The sequence below is a fragment of the Parasteatoda tepidariorum genome, chromosome 2 (genome assembly GCF_982258835.1).
Source record: "Parasteatoda tepidariorum strain Cologne lab strain chromosome 2, Ptep-v5.0, whole genome shotgun sequence".
Taxonomy (NCBI): domain Eukaryota; kingdom Metazoa; phylum Arthropoda; class Arachnida; order Araneae; family Theridiidae; genus Parasteatoda; species Parasteatoda tepidariorum.
In genome coordinates, this window is record NC_141756.1 from 47509812 (window position 1) to 47530168 (window position 20357).

The 20357-nt window shown below is 39.7% G+C and overlaps 12 non-coding genes across 12 annotated transcripts; all 12 read right to left on the reverse strand.

Moving 5' to 3' along the window:
• Positions 1-2431: 2431 nt before the first annotated feature.
• On the reverse strand, positions 2432-2504 carry TRNAT-UGU (transfer RNA threonine (anticodon UGU)). Its single transcript has one exon. It is a non-coding gene; the product is annotated as a tRNA-Thr (tRNA).
• Positions 2505-4430: 1926 nt separating this feature from the next.
• On the reverse strand, positions 4431-4503 carry TRNAK-UUU (transfer RNA lysine (anticodon UUU)). Its single transcript has one exon. It is a non-coding gene; the product is annotated as a tRNA-Lys (tRNA).
• Positions 4504-5197: 694 nt separating this feature from the next.
• On the reverse strand, positions 5198-5270 carry TRNAT-UGU (transfer RNA threonine (anticodon UGU)). Its single transcript has one exon. It is a non-coding gene; the product is annotated as a tRNA-Thr (tRNA).
• Positions 5271-7196: 1926 nt separating this feature from the next.
• Positions 7197-7269, reverse strand: TRNAK-UUU (transfer RNA lysine (anticodon UUU)). The gene has a single exon. It is a non-coding gene; the product is annotated as a tRNA-Lys (tRNA).
• A 494-nt stretch (positions 7270-7763) lies between these two features.
• On the reverse strand, positions 7764-7836 carry TRNAI-UAU (transfer RNA isoleucine (anticodon UAU)). Its single transcript has one exon. It is a non-coding gene; the product is annotated as a tRNA-Ile (tRNA).
• Positions 7837-9349: 1513 nt separating this feature from the next.
• On the reverse strand, positions 9350-9422 carry TRNAK-UUU (transfer RNA lysine (anticodon UUU)). The gene has a single exon. It is a non-coding gene; the product is annotated as a tRNA-Lys (tRNA).
• A 128-nt stretch (positions 9423-9550) lies between these two features.
• Positions 9551-9623, reverse strand: TRNAI-UAU (transfer RNA isoleucine (anticodon UAU)). The gene has a single exon. It is a non-coding gene; the product is annotated as a tRNA-Ile (tRNA).
• A 4309-nt stretch (positions 9624-13932) lies between these two features.
• On the reverse strand, positions 13933-14005 carry TRNAI-UAU (transfer RNA isoleucine (anticodon UAU)). The gene has a single exon. It is a non-coding gene; the product is annotated as a tRNA-Ile (tRNA).
• A 3107-nt stretch (positions 14006-17112) lies between these two features.
• TRNAK-UUU (transfer RNA lysine (anticodon UUU)) lies at positions 17113-17185 on the reverse strand. The gene has a single exon. It is a non-coding gene; the product is annotated as a tRNA-Lys (tRNA).
• A 127-nt stretch (positions 17186-17312) lies between these two features.
• TRNAK-UUU (transfer RNA lysine (anticodon UUU)) lies at positions 17313-17385 on the reverse strand. Its single transcript has one exon. It is a non-coding gene; the product is annotated as a tRNA-Lys (tRNA).
• Positions 17386-17912: 527 nt separating this feature from the next.
• TRNAI-UAU (transfer RNA isoleucine (anticodon UAU)) lies at positions 17913-17985 on the reverse strand. Its single transcript has one exon. It is a non-coding gene; the product is annotated as a tRNA-Ile (tRNA).
• Positions 17986-18510: 525 nt separating this feature from the next.
• On the reverse strand, positions 18511-18583 carry TRNAK-UUU (transfer RNA lysine (anticodon UUU)). Its single transcript has one exon. It is a non-coding gene; the product is annotated as a tRNA-Lys (tRNA).
• Positions 18584-20357: the final 1774 nt, after the last annotated feature.

The following is a 20357-nucleotide window of genomic DNA, read 5'->3' on the forward strand; positions in this document are numbered from 1 at the left end:
AATATTTTATCTGATTATCTGCACAAACGGAATGAGCCCGGATAGCTCAGTCGGTAGAGCGTTAGGGTTTTAACCCAACAGTCAAGGATTCGAGTTCCTGTTCGGGCGATCCCCTTTTTTAAATCTATTTTATACTTGGAATATTTTATCTGTCTTTCGCAATCGGGCGATTCTTTTTTTTTTACTTCTATTTTATACTTGGAATATTTTATCTGAAGGATTAAAAGGGATCGCCAGAACAGGGACTCGAACCCTGGACCGTTTGGTTAAAAGCCTAACGCTCTACCGACTTTGCTATCCGGGCTCATTCCGCTTGTGCCGATAAACAGATAAAATATTATAAGTATAAAATAGAAGTAAGAAAAAGAATCACCCGATCGCGGAAGACAGATAAAATATCCCAAGTATAAACTACAAGTAAAAAAAGGGATCGCCAGAACAGGGACTCGAACCCTGGACCGTTAGGTTAAAAGCCTAACGCTCTACCGACTTAGCTATCCGGGCTCATTCCGCTTGTGCCGATAAACAGATAAAATATTATAAGTATAAAATAGAAGTAAGAAAAAGAATCACCCGATCGCGGAAGACAGATAAAATATCCCAAGTATAAACTACAAGTAAAAAAAGGGATCGCCAGAACAGGGACTCGAACCCTGGACCGTTAGGTTAAAAGCCTAACGCTCTACCGACTTAGCTATCCGGGCTCATTCCGCTTGTGCCGATAAACAGATAAAATATTATAAGTATAAAATAGAAGTAAGAAAAAGAATCACCCGATCGCGGAAGACAGATAAAATATCCCAAGTATAAACTACAAGTAAAAAAAGGGATCGCCAGAACAGGGACTCGAACCCTGGACCGTTAGGTTAAAAGCCTAACGCTCTACCGACTTAGCTATCCGGGCTCATTCCGCTTGTGCCGATAAACAGATAAAATATTATAAGTATAAAATAGAAGTAAGAAAAAGAATCACCCGATCGCGGAAGACAGATAAAATATCCCAAGTATAAACTACAAGTAAAAAAAGGGATCGCCAGAACAGGGACTCGAACCCTGGACCGTTAGGTTAAAAGCCTAACGCTCTAACGACTTAGCTATCCGGGCTCATTCCGCTTGTGCCGATAAACAGATAAAATATTATAAGTATAAAATAGAAGTAAGAAAAAGAATCACCCGATCGCGGAAGACAGATAAAATATCCCAAGTATAAACTACAAGTAAAAAAAGGGATCGCCAGAACAGGGACTCGAACCCTGGACCGTTAGGTTAAAAGCCTAACGCTCTACCGACTTAGCTATCCGGGCTCATTCCGCTTGTGCCGATAAACAGATAAAATATTATAAGTATAAAATAGAAGAAAGAAAAAGAATCACCCGATCGCGGAAGACAGATAAAATATCCCAAGTATAAACTACAAGTAAAAAAAGGGATCGCCAGAACAGGGACTCGAACCCTGGACCGTTAGGTTAAAAGCCTAACGCTCTACCGACTTAGCTATCCGGGCTCATTCCGCTTGTGCCGATAAACAGATAAAATATTATAAGTATAAAATAGAAGTAAGAAAAAGAATCACCCGATCGCGGAAGACAGATAAAATATCCCAAGTATAAACTACAAGTAAAAAAAGGGATCGCCAGAACAGGGACTCGAACCCTGGACCGTTAGGTTAAAAGCCTAACGCTCTACCGACTTAGCTATCCGGGCTCATTCCGCTTGTGCCGATAAACAGATAAAATATTATAAGTATAAAATAGAAGTAAGAAAAAGAATCACCCGATCGCGGAAGACAGATAAAATATCCCAAGTATAAATTACAAGTAAAAAAAGGGATCGCCAGAACAGGGACTCGAACCCTGGACCGTTAGGTTAAAAGCCTAACGCTCTACCGACTTAGCTATCCGGGCTCATTCCGCTTGTGCCGATAAACAGATAAAATATTATAAGTATAAAATAGAAGTAAGAAAAAGAATCGCCCGATCGCGGAAGACAGATAAAATATTCCAAGTATAAAATACAAGTAAAAAAAGGGATCGCCAGAACAGGGACTCGAACCCTGGACCGCTAGGTTAAAAGCCTAACACTCTACCGACTTAGCTATCCGGGCTCATTCTACTTGTGCCGATAAACAGATAAAATATTATAAGTATAAAATAGAAGTAAGAAAAAGAATCGCCCGATCGCGGAAGACAGATAAAATATTCCAAGTATAAAATACAAGTAAAAAAAGGGATCGCCAGAACAGGGACTCGAACCCTGGACCGATAGGTTAAAAGCCTAACGCTCTACCGACTTAGCTATCCGGGCTCATTTCGCTAGTGCCGATAAACAGATAAAATATTATAAGTATAAAATAGAAGTAAGAAAAATAATCGCCCGATCGCGGAAGACAGATAAAATATTCCACGTATAAAATACAAGTAAAAAAAGGGATCGCCAGAACAGGGACTCGAACTCTGGACCGTTAGGTTACAAGCCTAACGCTCTACCGACTGAGCTATCCGGGCTCATTCCGTTTGTGCCGATAAACAGATAAAATATTATAAGTATAAAATAGAAGTAAGAAAAATAATCGTCCGATCGCGGAAGACAGATGAAATATTCCAAGTATAAAATACAAGTAAAAAGAGGGATCGCCCGAACAGGGACTCGAACCCTGGACCGTTAGGTTAAAAGCCTAACGCTCTACCGACTGAGCTATGAGGGCTCATTTCGTTTGTGCCGATAAACAGATAAAATATTATAAGTATAAAATAGAAGTAAGAAAAATAATCGCCCGATCGCGGAAGATACATAAAATATTCCAAGTATAAAATACAATAAAAAAAGGGATCACCCGAACATGGACTCGAACCTTCGATCGTTAGGTTAAGAGCCTAACGCTCTACCGACTGAGCTATCCGGGCTCATTCCGTTTGTGCCGATAAACAGATAAAATATTATAAGTATAAAATAGAAGTAAGAAAAATAATCGCCCGATCGCGGAAGACAGATGAAATATTCCAAGTAAAATATACAAGTAAAAAAAGGGACCTCCCGAACAGGGACTCGAACCTTGGACCGTTAGGTTAAAAGCCTAACGCTCTACCGACTGAGCTATCCGGGCTCATTCCGTTTGTGCCGATAAACAGATAAAATATTATAAGTATAAAATAGGAGCAAGAAAAATAATCGCCCGATCGCGGAAGACAGAAAAAATATTCCAAGTATAAAATACAAGTAAAAAAAAGGGATCGCCCGAGCAGGGACTCGAAGCCTGGACCGTTAGGTTAAAAGCCTAACGCTCTACTGACTGAGCTATCCGGGCTCATTCCGTTAGTGCCGATAAGCAGATAAAATATTATAAGTATAAAATAGAAGTAAGAAAAACAATCGCCCGATCGCGGAAGACACATGAAATATTCCAAGTATAAAATACAATAAAAAAAGGGAACGCCCGAACTGGGACTCGAACCTTTGATCGTTAGGTTATAAGCCTAACGCTCTACCGACTGAGCTATCCTGGCTCATTCCGTTTGTGCCGATAAACAGATAAAGTATTATAAGTATAAAATAGAAGTAAGAAAAATAATCGCCCGATCGCGGAAGACAGATAAAATATTCCAGGTATAAAATACAATAAAAAAAGGGATCTCCCGAACAGGGACTCGAACCTTGGACCGTTAGGTTAAAAGCCTAACGCTCTACCGACTAAGCTATCCGGGCTCATTCCGTTTGTGCCGATAAGCAGATAAAATATTATAAGTATAAATTGGAAGTAAGAAAAATAATCGCCCGATCGCGGAAGACAGATAAAATATTCCAAGTATAAAATGCAAGTAAAAAAAAGGGATAGTCCGAACAGGGACTCGCACCCTGGACTGTTAGGTTAAAAGCCTAACGCTCTACCGACTGAGCTATCCTGGCTCATTCCGTTTGTGCCGATAAACAGATAAAATATTATAAGTATAAAATAGAAGTAAGAAAAATAATCGCCCGATCGCGGAAGACAGATAAAATATTCCAAGTATAAAATACAAGTAAAAAAGGGGATCGTCCGAACAGGGACTTGAAATCTGGACCGTTAGGTTGAAAGCCTAACACTCTACCGAATGAGCTACCCGGGCTCAATCCGTTAGTGCCGATAAACAGATAAAATATTATTAGTATAAACTAGAAGTAAGAAAAAGAATCGCCCGATCGCGGAAGACAGATAAAATATTCCAAGTATAAAATACAAGTAAAAAAAGGGATCATCCGAACTGGGACTCGAACCCTGGACCGTTAGGTTGAAAGTCTAACGCTCTACCAAATGAGCTATCCGGGCTCAATCCGTTAGTGCTGATAAACAGATAAAATATTATAAGTATAAAATAGAAGAAAGCGAAAGAATTGCCCGATCGCGGAAGACAGATAAAATATTCCAAGTATAAAATACAAGTAAAAAAAGGGATCGCCCGAACAGGGACTCGAACCCTGGACCGTTAGGTTAAAAGCCTAACGCTCTACCGACTGAGCTATCCGGGCTAAATCCGTTAGCGCCGATAAACAGATAAAATATTATAAGTATGAAATAGAAGAAAGAGAAAGAATCGCCCGATCGCGGAAGACAGATAAAATATTCCAAGTATAAAATACAAGTAAAAAAATGGGTTCACCAGAACAGGGACTCGAACCCTGGACCGTTAGGTTAAAAGTTAAACGGAAAAACTTAAAAATTTAAAATATTATAAGTATAAAATAGAAGTAAGAAAAAGAATCGCCCGATCGCGGAAGACAGATAAAATATTCCAAGTATAAAATACAAGTAAAAAAAGGGATCGCCAGAACAGGGACTCGAACCCTGGACCGTTAGGTTAAAAGCCTAACGCTCTACCGACTTAGCTATCCGGGCTCATTTCGCTAGTGCCGATAAACAGATAAAATATTATAAGTATAAAATAGAAGTAAGAAAAATAATCGCCCGATCGCGGAAGACAGATGAAATATTCCAAGTATAAAATACAAGTAAAAAGAGGGATCGCCCGAACAGGGACTCGAACCCTGGACCGTTAGGTTAAAAGCCTAACGCTCTACCGACTTAGCTATCCGGGCTCATTTCGCTAGTGCCGATAAACAGATAAAATATTATAAGTATAAAATAGAAGTAAGAAAAATAATCGCCCGATCGCGGAAGACAGATAAAATATTCCACGTATAAAATACAAGTAAAAAAAGGGATCGCCAGAACAGGGACTCGAACTCTGGACCGTTAGGTTACAAGCCTAACGCTCTACCGACTGAGCTATCCGGGCTCATTCCGTTTGTGCCGATAAACAGATAAAATATTATAAGTATAAAATAGAAGTAAGAAAAATAATCGTCCGATCGCGGAAGACAGATGAAATATTCCAAGTATAAAATACAAGTAAAAAGAGGGATCGCCCGAACAGGGACTCGAACCCTGGACCGTTAGGTTAAAAGCCTAACGCTCTACCGACTGAGCTATGAGGGCTCATTTCGTTTGTGCCGATAAACAGATAAAATATTATAAGTATAAAATAGAAGTAAGAAAAATAATCGCCCGATCGCGGAAGATACATAAAATATTCCAAGTATAAAATACAATAAAAAAAGGGATCACCCGAACATGGACTCGAACCTTCGATCGTTAGGTTAAGAGCCTAACGCTCTACCGACTGAGCTATCCGGGCTCATTCCGTTTGTGCCGATAAACAGATAAAATATTATAAGTATAAAATAGAAGTAAGAAAAATAATCGCCCGATCGCGGAAGACAGATGAAATATTCCAAGTAAAATATACAAGTAAAAAAAGGGACCTCCCGAACAGGGACTCGAACCTTGGACCGTTAGGTTAAAAGCCTAACGCTCTACCGACTGAGCTATCCGGGCTCATTCCGTTTGTGCCGATAAACAGATAAAATATTATAAGTATAAAATAGGAGCAAGAAAAATAATCGCCCGATCGCGGAAGACAGAAAAAATATTCCAAGTATAAAATACAAGTAAAAAAAAGGGATCGCCCGAGCAGGGACTCGAAGCCTGGACCGTTAGGTTAAAAGCCTAACGCTCTACTGACTGAGCTATCCGGGCTCATTCCGTTAGTGCCGATAAGCAGATAAAATATTATAAGTATAAAATAGAAGTAAGAAAAACAATCGCCCGATCGCGGAAGACACATGAAATATTCCAAGTATAAAATACAATAAAAAAAGGGAACGCCCGAACTGGGACTCGAACCTTTGATCGTTAGGTTATAAGCCTAACGCTCTACCGACTGAGCTATCCTGGCTCATTCCGTTTGTGCCGATAAACAGATAAAGTATTATAAGTATAAAATAGAAGTAAGAAAAATAATCGCCCGATCGCGGAAGACAGATAAAATATTCCAGGTATAAAATACAATAAAAAAAGGGATCTCCCGAACAGGGACTCGAACCTTGGACCGTTAGGTTAAAAGCCTAACGCTCTACCGACTAAGCTATCCGGGCTCATTCCGTTTGTGCCGATAAGCAGATAAAATATTATAAGTATAAATTGGAAGTAAGAAAAATAATCGCCCGATCGCGGAAGACAGATAAAATATTCCAAGTATAAAATGCAAGTAAAAAAAAGGGATAGTCCGAACAGGGACTCGCACCCTGGACTGTTAGGTTAAAAGCCTAACGCTCTACCGACTGAGCTATCCTGGCTCATTCCGTTTGTGCCGATAAACAGATAAAATATTATAAGTATAAAATAGAAGTAAGAAAAATAATCGCCCGATCGCGGAAGACAGATAAAATATTCCAAGTATAAAATACAAGTAAAAAAGGGGATCGTCCGAACAGGGACTTGAAATCTGGACCGTTAGGTTGAAAGCCTAACACTCTACCGAATGAGCTACCCGGGCTCAATCCGTTAGTGCCGATAAACAGATAAAATATTATTAGTATAAACTAGAAGTAAGAAAAAGAATCGCCCGATCGCGGAAGACAGATAAAATATTCCAAGTATAAAATACAAGTAAAAAAAGGGATCATCCGAACTGGGACTCGAACCCTGGACCGTTAGGTTGAAAGTCTAACGCTCTACCAAATGAGCTATCCGGGCTCAATCCGTTAGTGCTGATAAACAGATAAAATATTATAAGTATAAAATAGAAGAAAGCGAAAGAATTGCCCGATCGCGGAAGACAGATAAAATATTCCAAGTATAAAATACAAGTAAAAAAAGGGATCGCCCGAACAGGGACTCGAACCCTGGACCGTTAGGTTAAAAGCCTAACGCTCTACCGACTGAGCTATCCGGGCTAAATCCGTTAGCGCCGATAAACAGATAAAATATTATAAGTATGAAATAGAAGAAAGAGAAAGAATCGCCCGATCGCGGAAGACAGATAAAATATTCCAAGTATAAAATACAAGTAAAAAAATGGGTTCACCAGAACAGGGACTCGAACCCTGGACCGTTAGGTTAAAAGTTAAACGGAAAAACTTAAAAATTTAAAATATTATAAGTATAAAATAGAAGTAAGAAAAAGAATCGCCCGATCGCGGAAGACAGATAAAATATTCCAAGTATAAAATACAAGTAAAAAAAGGGATCGCCAGAACAGGGACTCGAACCCTGGACCGTTAGGTTAAAAGCCTAACGCTCTACCGACTTAGCTATCCGGGCTCATTTCGCTAGTGCCGATAAACAGATAAAATATTATAAGTATAAAATAGAAGTAAGAAAAATAATCGCCCGATCGCGGAAGACAGATAAAATATTCCACGTATAAAATACAAGTAAAAAAAGGGATCGCCAGAACAGGGACTCGAACTCTGGACCGTTAGGTTATAAGCCTAACGCTCTACCAACTGAGCTATCCGGGCTCATTCCGTTTGTGCCGATAAACAGATAAAATATTATAAGTATAAAATAGAAGTAAGAAAAATAATCGTCCGATCGCGGAAGACAGATGAAATATTCCAAGTATAAAATACAAGTAAAAAGAGGGATCGCCCGAACAGGGACTCGAACCCTGGACCGTTAGGTTAAAAGGCTAACGCTCTGCCGACTGAGCTATCCGGGCTCATTTCGTTTGTGCCGATAAACAGATAAAATATTATAAGTATAAAATAGAAGTAAGAAAAATAATCGCCCGATCGCGGAAGATAGATAAAATATTCCAAGTATAAAATACAATAAAAAAGGGATCGCCCGAACATGGACTCGAACCTACGATCGTTAGGTTAAAAGCCTAACGCTCTACTGACTGAGCTATCCGGGCTCATTCCGTTTGTGCCGATAAACAGATAAAATATTATAAGTATAGAAAAATAATCGCCCGATCGCGGAAGACAGATGAAATATTCCAAGTATAAAATACAATAAAAAAGGGATCGCCCGAACATGGACTCGAACCTTCGATCGTTAGGTTAAAAGCCTAACGCTCTACCGACTGAGCTATCCGGGCTCATTCCGTTTGTGCCGATAAACAGATAAAATATTATAAGTATAAAATAGAAGTAAGAAAAATAATCGCCCGATCGCGGAAGACAGATGAAATATTCCAAGTAAAATATACAAGTAAAAAAAGGGACCTCCCGAACAGGGACTCGAGCCTTGGACCGTTAGGTTAAAAGCCTAACGCTCTACCGACTGAGCTATCCGGGCTCATTTCGTTTGTGCCGATAAGCAGATAAAATATTATAAGTATAAAATAGAAGTAAGAAAAATAATCGCCCGATCGCGGAAGACAGATGAAATATTCCAAGTATAAAATACAAGTAAAAAAAGGGATCGCCCAAACAGGGACTCGAACCCTGGACCGTTAGGTTAAAAGCCTAACGCTCTACCGACTAAGCTATCCGGGCTCATTCCGTTTGTGCCGATAAGCAGATAAAATATTATAAGTATAAATTGGAAGTAAGAAAAATAATCGCCCGATCGCGGAAGACAGATAAAATATTCCAAGTATAAAATGCAAGTAAAAAAAAGGGATCGTCCGAACAGGGACTCGCACCCTGGACCGTTAGGTTAAAAGCCTAACGCTCTACCGACTGAGCTATCCGGGCTCATTCCGTTTGTGCCGATAAACAGATAAAATATTATAAGTATAAAATAGAAGTAAGAAAAATAATCGCGCGACCTCGGAAGACAGATAAAATATTCCAAGTATAAAATACAAGTAAAAAAAAGAGATCCCCCGAGCAGGGACTCGAACACTGGACCGTTAGGTTAAAAGCCTAACGCTCTACCGACTTAGCTATCCGGGCTCATTCCGTTTGTGCCGATAAACAGATAAAATATTATAAGTATAAATTGGAAGTAAGAAAAATAATCGCCCGATCGCGGAAGACAGATAAAATATTCCAAGTATAAAATGCAAGTAAAAAAAGGGATCGCCCGAACAGGGACTCGAACCCTGGACCGTTAGGTTAAAAGCCTAACGCTCTACCGACTGAGCTATCCGGGCTAAATCCGTTAGTGCCGATAAACAGATAAAATATTATAAGTATGAAATAGAAGAAAGAGAAAGAATCGCCCGATCGCGGAAGACAGATAAAATATTCCAAGTATAAAATACAAGTAAAAAAATGGGTTCACCAGAACAGGGACTCGAACTCTGGACCGTTAGGTTATAAGCCTAACGCTCTACCAACTGAGCTATCCGGGCTCATTCCGTTTGTGCCGATAAACAGATAAAATATTATAAGTATAAAATAGAAGTAAGAAAAATAATCGTCCGATCGCGGAAGACAGATGAAATATTCCAAGTATAAAATACAAGTAAAAAGAGGGATCGCCCGAACAGGGACTCGAACCCTGGACCGTTAGGTTAAAAGGCTAACGCTCTGCCCACTGAGCTATCCGGGCTCATTTCGTTTGTGCCGATAAACAGATAAAATATTATAAGTATAAAATAGAAGTAAGAAAAATAATCGCCCGATCGCGGAAGATAGATAAAATATTCCAAGTATAAAATACAATAAAAAAGGGATCGCCCGAACATGGACTCGAACCTTCGATCGTTAGGTTAAAAGCCTAACGCTCTACCGACTGAGCTATCCGGGCTCATTCCGTTTGTGCCGATAAACAGATAAAATATTATAAGTATAGAAAAATAATCGCCCGATCACGGAAGACAGATGAAATATTCCAAGTATAAAATACAATAAAAAAGGGATCGCCCGAACATGGACTCGAACCTTCGATCGTTAGGTTAAAAGCCTAACGCTCTACCGACTGAGCTATCCGGGCTCATTCCGTTTGTGCCGATAAACAGATAAAATATTATAAGTATAAAATAGAAGTAAGAAAAATAATCGCCCGATCGCGGAAGACAGATGAAATATTCCAAGTAAAATATACAAGTAAAAAAAGGGACCTCCCGAACAGGGACTCGAGCCTTGGACCGTTAGGTTAAAAGCCTAACGCTCTACCGACTGAGCTATCCGGGCTCATTTCGTTTGTGCCGATAAGCAGATAAAATATTATAAGTATAAAATAGAAGTAAGAAAAATAATCGCCCGATCGCGGAAGACAGATGAAATATTCCAAGTATAAAATACAAGTAAAAAAAGGGATCACCCAAACAGGGACTCGAACCCTGGACCGTTAGGTTAAAAGCCTAACGCTCTACCGACTAAGCTATCCGGGCTCATTCCGTTTGTGCCGATAAGCAGATAAAATATTATAAGTATAAATTGGAAGTAAGAAAAATAATCTCCCGATCGCGGAAGACAGATAAAATATTCCAAGTATAAAATGCAAGTAAAAAAAAGGGATCGTCCGAACAGGGACTCGCACCCTGGACCGTTAGGTTAAAAGCCTAACGCTCTACCGACTGAGCTATCCGAGCTCATTCCGTTTGTGCCGATAAACAGATAAAATATTATAAGTATAAAATAGAAGTAAGAAAAATAATCGCGCGACCTCGGAAGACAGATAAAATATTCCAAGTATAAAATACAAGTAAAAAAAAGAGATCCCCCGAGCAGGGACTCGAACACTGGACCGTTAGGTTAAAAGCCTAACGCTCTACCGACTTAGCTATCCGGGCTCATTCCGTTTGTGCCGATAAACAGATAAAATATTATAAGTATAAATTGGAAGTAAGAAAAATAATCGCCCGATCGCGGAAGACAGATAAAATATTCCAAGTATAAAATGCAAGTAAAAAAAAGGGATCGTCCGAACAGGGACTCGCACCCTGGACCGTTAGGTTAAAAGCCTAACGCTCTACCGACTGAGCTATCCGGGCTCATGCTGTTTGTGCCGATAAACAGATAAAATATTATAAGTATAAAATAGAAGTAAGAAAAATAATCGCCCGATCGCGGAAGACAGATAAAATATTCCAAGTATAAAATACAAGTAAAAAAAAGGGATCGCCCGAGCAGGGACTCGAACCCTGGACCGTTAGGTAAAAAGCCTAACGCTCTACTGACTGAGCTATCCGGGCTCATTCCGTTAGTGCCGATAAGCAGATAAAATATTATAAGTATAAAATAGAAGTAAGAAAAATAATCGCCCGATCGCGGAAGACACATGAAATATTCCAAGTATAAAATACAATAAAAAAAGGGAACACCCGAACAGGGACTCGAACCTTTGATCGTTAGGTTATAAGCCTAACGCTCTACCGACTGAGCTATCCTGGCTCATTCCGTTTGTGCCGATAAACAGATAAAATATTATAAGTAAAAAATAGAAGTAAGAAAAATAATCGCCCGATCGCGGAAGACAGATAAAATATTCCAAGTATAAAATACAAGCAAATAAAGAGATCGCCCGAACCGGGACTCGAACCCTGGACCGTTAGGTTAAAAGCCTAACGCTCTACCGACTGAGCTATCCGGGCTCATTCCGTTTGTGCCGACAACCGATAAAATATTATAAGTATAAAATAGAAGTAAGAAAAATAATCGCCCGATCGCGGATGACAGATGAAATATTCCAAGTATAAAATACAATTAAAAATAGGGATCGTCCGAACATGGACTCGAACCTTCGCTCGTTAGGTTAAAAGCCTAACGCTCTACCGACTGAGCTATCCGGCTCATTCCGTTTGTGCCGATAAACAGATAAAATATTATAAGTATAAAATAGAAGTAAGAAAAATAATCGCCCGATCGCGGAAGACAGATGAAATATTCCAAGTATAAAATACAAGTAAAAAAAGGGATCTCCCGAACAGGGACTCGCCCCTTGGACCGTTAGGTTAAAAGCCTAACGCTCTACCGACTGAGCTATCCGGGCTCATTTCGTTTGAGCCGCTAAGCAGATAAAATATTATAAGTATAAAATAGAAGAAAGAAAAATAATCGCCCGATCGCGGAAGACAGATGAAATATTCCAAGTATAAAATACAAGTAAAAAAACGGATCGCCCGAACAGGGACTCGAACCCTGGACCGTTAGGTTAAAAGCCAAACGCTCTACCGACTAAGCTATCCGGGCTCATTCCGTTTGCGCCGATAAGCAGATAAAATATTATAAGTATAAATTGGAAGTAAGAAAAATAATCGCCCGATCGCGGAAGACAGATAAAATATTCCAAGTATAAAATGCAAGTAAAAAAAAGGGATCGTCCGAACAGGAACTCGAACCCTGGACCGTTAGGTTAAAAGCCTACCGCTCTACCGACTGAGCTATCCAGGCTCATTCCGTTTGTGCCGATAAACAGATAAAATATTTTAAGTATAAAATAGAAGTAAGAAAAATAATCGCCCGATCGCGGAAGACAGATAAAATATTCCAAGTATAAAATACAAGTAAAAAAGGGGATCGTCCGAACAGGGACTCGAACCCTGAACCGCTAGGTTAAGAGCCTCACGCTCTACCGACTGAGCTTCCCGGGCTTAATCGGTTTGTGCCGCTAAACAGATAAAATATTATAAGTATAAAATAGAAGAAAGCGAAAGAATCGCCCGATCGCGGAAGACAGATAAAATATTCCAAGTATAAAATACAAGTAAAAAAAGGGATCGTCCGAGCAGGGACTCGAAACCTGGACCATTAGGTTAAAAGCCTAACGCTCTACCGACTGAGCTATCCTGTCTCATTCCGAATGTGCCGATAAACAGTTAAAATATTATAAGTATAAAATAGAAGAAAGAGAAAGAATCGCCCGATAGCGGAAGACAGATAAAATACTCCAAGTATAAAATACAAGTAAAAAAAGGGATCCTCCGAACTGGGACTCGAACCCTGGACCGTTAGGTTGAAAGTCAAACGCTCTACCGAATGAGCTATCCGGGCTCAATCCGTTAGTGCTGATAAACAGATAAAATATTATAAGTATAAAATAGAAGAAAGCGAAAGAATCGCCCGATCGCGGAAGACAGATAGAATTTTCCAAGTATAAAAGTAAAAAAAGGGATCGCCCGAACAGGGACTCGAACCCTGAACCGTTAGGTTAAAAGCCTCACGCTCTACCGACTGAGCTTCCCGGGCTTATTCGGTTTGTGCCGCTAAACAGATAAAATATTATAAGTATGAAATAGAAGAAAGAGAAAGAATCGCCCAATCGCGGAAGACAGATAAAATATTCCAAGTATAAAATACAAGTAAAAAAATGGGTTCACCAGAACAGGGACTCGAACCCTGGACCGTTAGGTTAAAAGCCTAACGCTCTACCGACTTAGCTATCCGGGCTCATTCCACTTGTGCCGATAAACAGATAAAATATTATAAGTATAAAATAGAAGTAAGAAAAAGAATCGCCCGATCGCGGAAGACAGATAAAATATTCCAAGTATAAAATACAAGTAAAAAAAGGGATAGCCAGAACAGGGACTCGAACCCTGGACCGTTAGGTTAAAAGCCTAACGCTCTACCGACTTAGCTATCCGGGCTCATTTCGCTAGTGCCGATAAACAGATAAAATATTATAAGTATAAAATAGAAGTAAGAAAAATAATCGCCCGATCGCGGAAGACAGATAAAATATTCCACGTATAAAATACAAGTAAAAAAAGGGCTCGCCAGAACAGGGACTCGAACTCTGGACCGTTAGGTTATAAGCCTAACGCTCTACCAACTGAGCTATCCGGGCTCATTCCGTTTGTGCCGATAAACAGATAAAATATTATAAGTATAAAATAGAAGTAAGAAAAATAATCGCCCGATCGCGGAAGATAGATAAAATATTCCAAGTATAAAATACAATAAAAAAGGGATCGCCCGAACATGGACTCGAACCTTCGATCGTTAGGTTAAAAGCCTAACGCTCTACCGACTGAGCTATCCGGGCTCATTCCGTTTGTGCCGATAAACAGATAAAATATTATAAGTATAGAAAAATAATCGCCCGATCGCGGAAGACAGATGAAATATTCCAAGTATAAAATACAATAAAAAAGGGATCGCCCGAACATGGACTCGAACCTTCGATCGTTAGGTTAAAAGCCTAACGCTCTACCGACTGAGCTATCCGGGCTCATTCCGTTTGTGCCGATAAACAGATAAAATATTATAAGTATAAAATAGAAGTAAGAAAAATAATCGCCCGATCGCGGAAGACAGATGAAATATTCCAAGTAAAATATACAAGTAAAAAAAGGGACCTCCCGAAAAGGGACTCGAGCCTTGGACCGTTAGGTTAAAAGCCTAACGCTCTACCGACTGAGCTATCCGGGCTCATTTCGTTTGTGCCGATAAGCAGATAAAATATTATAAGTATAAAATAGAAGTAAGAAAAATAATCGCCCGATCGCGGAAGACAGATGAAATATTCCAAGTATAAAATACAAGTAAAAAAAGGGATCGCCCAAACAGGGACTCGAACCCTGGACCGTTAGGTTAAAAGCCTAACGCTCTACCGACTAAGCTATCCGGGCTCATTCCGTTTGTGCCGATAAGCAGATAAAATATTATAAGTATAAATTGGAAGTAAGAAAAATAATCGCCCGATCGCGTAAGACAGATAAAATATTCCAAGTATAAAATGCAAGTATAAAAAAGGGATCGTCCGAACAGGGACTCGCACCCTGGACCGTTAGGTTAAAAGCCTAACGCTCTTCCGACTGAGCTATCCGGGCTCATTCCGTTTGTGCCGATAAACAGATAAAATATTATAAGTATAAAATAGAAGTAAGAAAAATAATCGCGCGACCTCGGAAGACAGATAAAATATTCCAAGTATAAAATACAAGTAAAAAAAAGAGATCCCCCGAGCAGGGACTCGAACACTGGACCGTTAGGTTAAAAGCCTAACCCTCTACCGACTTAGCTATCCGGGCTCATTCCGTTAGTGCCGATAAGCAGATAAAATATTATAAGTATAAAATAGAAGTAAGAAAAATAATCGCCCGATCGCGGAAGACACATGAAATATTCCAAGTATAAAATACAATAAAAAAAGGGAACGCCCGAACAGGGACTCGAACCTTTGATCGTTAGGTTATAAGCCTAACGCTCTACCGACAGAGCTATCCTGGCTCATTCCGTTTGTGCCGATAAACAGATAAAATATTATAAGTAAAAAATAGAAGTAAGAAAAATAATCGCCCGATCGCGGAAGACAGATAAAATATTCCAAGTATAAAATACAAGCAAATAAAGAGATCGCCCGAACCGGGACTCGAACCCTGGACCGTTAGTTTAAAAGCCTAACGCTCTACCGACTGAGCTATCCGGGCTCATTCCGTTTGTGCCGACAACCGATAAAATATTATAAGTATAAAATAGAAGTAAGAAAAATAATCGCCCGATCGCGGAAGACAGATGAAATATTCCAAGTATAAAATACAAGTAAAAAAAGGGATCTCCCGAACAGGGACTCGACCCTTGGACCGTTAGGTTAAAAGCCTAACGCTCTACCGACTGAGCTATCCGGGCTCATTTCGTTTGTGCCGCTAAGCAGATAAAATATTATAAGTATAAAATAGAAGTAAGAAAAATAATCGCCCGATCGCGGAAGACAGATGAAATATTCCAAGTATAAAATACAAGTAAAAAAACGGATCGCCCGAACAGGGACTCGAACCCTGGACCGTTAGGTTAAAAGCCAAACGCTTTACCGACTAAGCTATCCGGGCTCATTCCGTTTGCGCCGATAAGCAGATAAAATATTATAAGTATAAATTGGAAGTAAGAAAAATAATCGCCCGATCGCGGAAGACAGATAAAATATTCCAAGTATAAAATGCAAGTAAAAAAAAGGGATCGTCCGAACAGGGACTCGAACCCTGGACCGTTAGGTTAAAAGCCTACCGCTCTACCGACTGAGCTATCCAGGCTCATTCCGCTGGTGCCGATAAACAGATAAAATATTATAAGTATAAAATAGAAGTAAGAAAAATAATCGCCCGATCGCGGAAGACAGATAAAATATTCCAAGTATAAAATACAAGTAAAAAAGGGGATCGTCCGAACAGGGACTCGAACCCTGAACCGCTAGGTTAAGAGCCTCACGCTCTACCGACTGAGCTTCCCGGGCTTAATCGGTTTGTGCCGCTAAACAGATAAAATATTATAAGTATAAAATAGAAGAAAGCGAAAGAATCGCCCGATCGCGGAAGACAGATAAAATATTCCAAGTATAAAATACAAGTAAAAAAAGGGATCGTCCGAGCAGGGACTCGAACCCTGGACCATTAGGTTAAAAGCCTAACGCTCTACCGACTGAGCTATCCGGGCTCATTCCGAATGTGCCGATAAACAGTTAAAATATTATAAGTATAAAATAGAAGAAATAGAAAGAATCGACCGATAGCGGAAGACAGATAAAATATTCCAAGTATAAAATACAAGTAAAAAAAGGGATCCTCCGAACTGGGACTCGAACCCTGGACCGTTAGGTTGAAAGTCAAACGCTCTACCGAATGAGCTATCCGGGCTCAATCCGTTAGTGCTGATAAACAGATAAAATATTATAAGTATAAAATAGAAGAAAGCGAAAGAATCGCCCGATCGCGGAAGACAGATAGAATTTTCCAAGTATAAAAGTAAAAAAAGGGATCGCCCGAACAGGGACTCGAACCCTGAACCGTTAGGTTAAAAGCCTCACGCTCTACCGACTGAGCTTCCCGGGCTTATTCGGTTTGTGCCGCTAAACAGATAAAATATTATAAGTATAAAATAGAAGAAAGCGAAAGAATCGCCCGATCGCGGAAGACAGATAAAATATTCCAAGTATAAAATACAAGTAAAAAAAGGGATCGCCCGAACAGGGACTCGAACCCTGGACCGTTAGGTTAAAAGCCTAACGCTCTACCGACTGAGCTATCCGGGCTAAATCCGTTAGTGCCGATAAACAGATAAAATATTATAAGTAGAAAATAGAAGAAAGAGAAAGAATCGCCCGATCGCTGAAGACAGATAAAATATTCCAAGTATAAAATACAAGTAAAAAAAGGGATCGCCCGAACAGGGACTCGAACCCTGGACCGTTAGGTTAAAAGCCTAACGCTCTACCGACTGAGCTATCCGGGCTAAATCCGTTAGTGCCGATAAACAGATAAAATATTATAAGTATAAAATAGAAGTAAGAAAAAGAATCGCCCGATCGCGGAAGACAGATAAAATATTCCAAGTATAAAATACAAGTAAAAAAAGGGATCGCCAGAACAGGGACTCGAACCCTGGACCGTTAGGTTAAAAGCCTAACGCTCTACCGACTTAGCTATCCGGGCTCATTCCACTTGTGCCGATAAACAGATAAAATATTATAAGTATAGAATAGAAGTAAGAAAAAGAATCGCCCGATCGCGGAAGACAGATAAAATATTCCAAGTATAAAATACAAGTAAAAAAAGGGATCGCCAGAACAGGGACTCGAACCCTGGACCGTTAGGTTAAAAGCCTAACGCTCTACCGACTTAGCTATCCGGGCTCATTTCGCTAGTGCCGATAAACAGATAAAATATTATAAGTATAAAATAGAAGTAAGAAAAATAATCGCCCGATCGCGGAAGACAGATAAAATATTCCACGTATAAAATACAAGTAAAAAAAGGGATCGCCAGAACAGGGACTCGAACTCTGGACCGTTAGGTTATAAGCCTAACGCTCTACCGACTGAGCTATCCGGGCTCATTCCGTTTGTGCCGATAAACAGATAAAATATTATAAGTATAAAATAGAAGTAAGAAAAATAATCGTCCGATCGCGGAAGACAGATGAAATATTCCAAGTTTAAAATACAAGTAAAAAGAGGGATCGCCCGAACAGGGACTCGAACCCTGGACCGTTAGGTTAAAAGCCTAACGCTCTGCCGACTGAGCTATCCGGGCTCATTTCGTTTGTGCCGATAAACAGATAAAATATTATAAGTATAAAATAGAAGTAAGAAAAATAATCGCCCGATCGCGGAAGATAGATAAAATATTCCAAGTATAAAATACAATAAAAAAGGGATCGCCCGAACATGGACTCGAACCTTCGATCGTTAGGTTAAAAGCCTAACGCTCTCCCGACTGAGCTATCCGGGCTCATTCCGTTTGTGCCGATAAACAGATAAAATATTATAAGTATAAAATAGAAGTAAGAAAAATAATCGCCCGATCGCGGAAGACAGATAAAATATTCCAAGTATAAAATACAAGTAAAAAAAGGGAACGCCCGAACAGGGACTCGAACCCTGGACCGTTAGGTTAAAAGCCTAACGCTCTACCGACTGAGCTATCCGGGCTAAATCCGTTAGTGCCGATAAACAGATAAAATATTATAAGTATAAAATAGAAGAAAGAGAAAGAATCGCCCGATCGCGGAAGACAGATAAAATATTCCAAGTATAAAATACAAGTAAAAAAAGGGATCGCCAGAACAGGGACTCGAACCCTGGACGGTTAGGTTAAAAGCCTAACGCTCTACCGACTTAGCTATTCGGGCTCATTCCGCTTGTACCGATAAACAGATAAAATATTATAAGTATAAAATAGAAGTAAGAAAAAGAATCGCCCGATCGCGGAAGACAGATAAAATATTCCAAGTATAAAATACAAGTAAAAAAAGGGATCGCCAGAACAGGGACTCGAACCCTGGACCGTTAGGTTAAAAGCCTAATGCTCTACCGACTTAGCTATCCGGGCTCATTCCACTTGTGCCGATAAACAGATAAAATATTATAAGTATAAAATAAAAGTAAGAAAAAGAATCGCCCGATCGCGGAAGACAGATTAAATATTCCAAGTATAAAATACAAGTAAAAAAAAGGGATCGTCCGAACAGGGACTCGCACCCTGGACCGTTAGGTTAAAAGCCTAACGCTCTACCGACTGAGCTATCCGGGCTCATACCGTTTGTGCCGATAAACAGATAAAATATTATAAGTATAAAATAGAAGTAAGAAAAATAATCGCCCGATCGCGGAAGACAGATAAAATATTCCAAGTATAAAATACAAGTAAAAAAAAAGGGATCGCCCGAGCAGGGACTCGAACCCTGGACCGTTAGTTTAAAAGCCTAACGCTCTACTGACTGAGCTATCCGGGCTCATTCCGTTAGTGCCGATAAGCAGATAAAATATTATAAGTATAAAATAGAAGTAAGAAAAATAATCGCCCGATCGCGGAAGACACATGAAATATTCCAAGTATAAAATACAATAAAAAAAGGGAACGCCCGAACAGGGACTCGAACCTTTGATCGTTAGGTTATAAGCCTAACGCTCTACCGACTGAGCTATCCTGGCTCATTCCGTTTGTGCCGATAAACAGATAAAATATTATAAGTAAAAAATAGAAGTAAGAAAAATAATCGCCCGATCGCGGAAGACAGATAAAATATTCCAAGTATAAAATACAAGCAAATAAAGAGATCGCCCGAACCGGGACTCGTACCCTGAACCGTTAGGTTAAAAGCCTAACGCTCTACCGACTGAGCTATCCGGGCTCATTCCGTTTGTGCCGACAACCGATAAAATATTCTAAGTATAAAATAGAAGTAAGAAAAATATGCGCCGATCGCGGATGACAGATGAAATATTCCAAGTATAAAATACAATTAAAAAAAGGGATCGCCCGAACATGGACTCGAACCTTCGCTCGTTAGGTTAAAAGCCTAACGCTCTACCGACTGAGCTATCCGGGCTCATTCCGTTTGTGCCGATAAACAGATAAAATATTATAAGTATAAAATAGAAGTAAGAAAAATAATCGCCCGATCGCGGAAGATAGATAAAATATTCCAAGTATAAAATACAAGTAAAAGAAGGGATCGCCCGAACAGGGACTCGAACCCTGGACCGATAGGTTAAAAGCCTAACGCTCTACCGACTGAGCTATCCGGGCTCATTTCGTTTGTGCCGATAAACAGATGAAATATTATAAGTATAAAATAGAAGAAAGAGAAAGAATCGCCAGATCGCGGAAGACAGAATATTCCAAGTATAAAATACAAGTAAAAAAAAGGGATCGCCCGAGCAGGGACTCGAACCCTGGACCGTTAGGTTAAAAGCCTAAAGC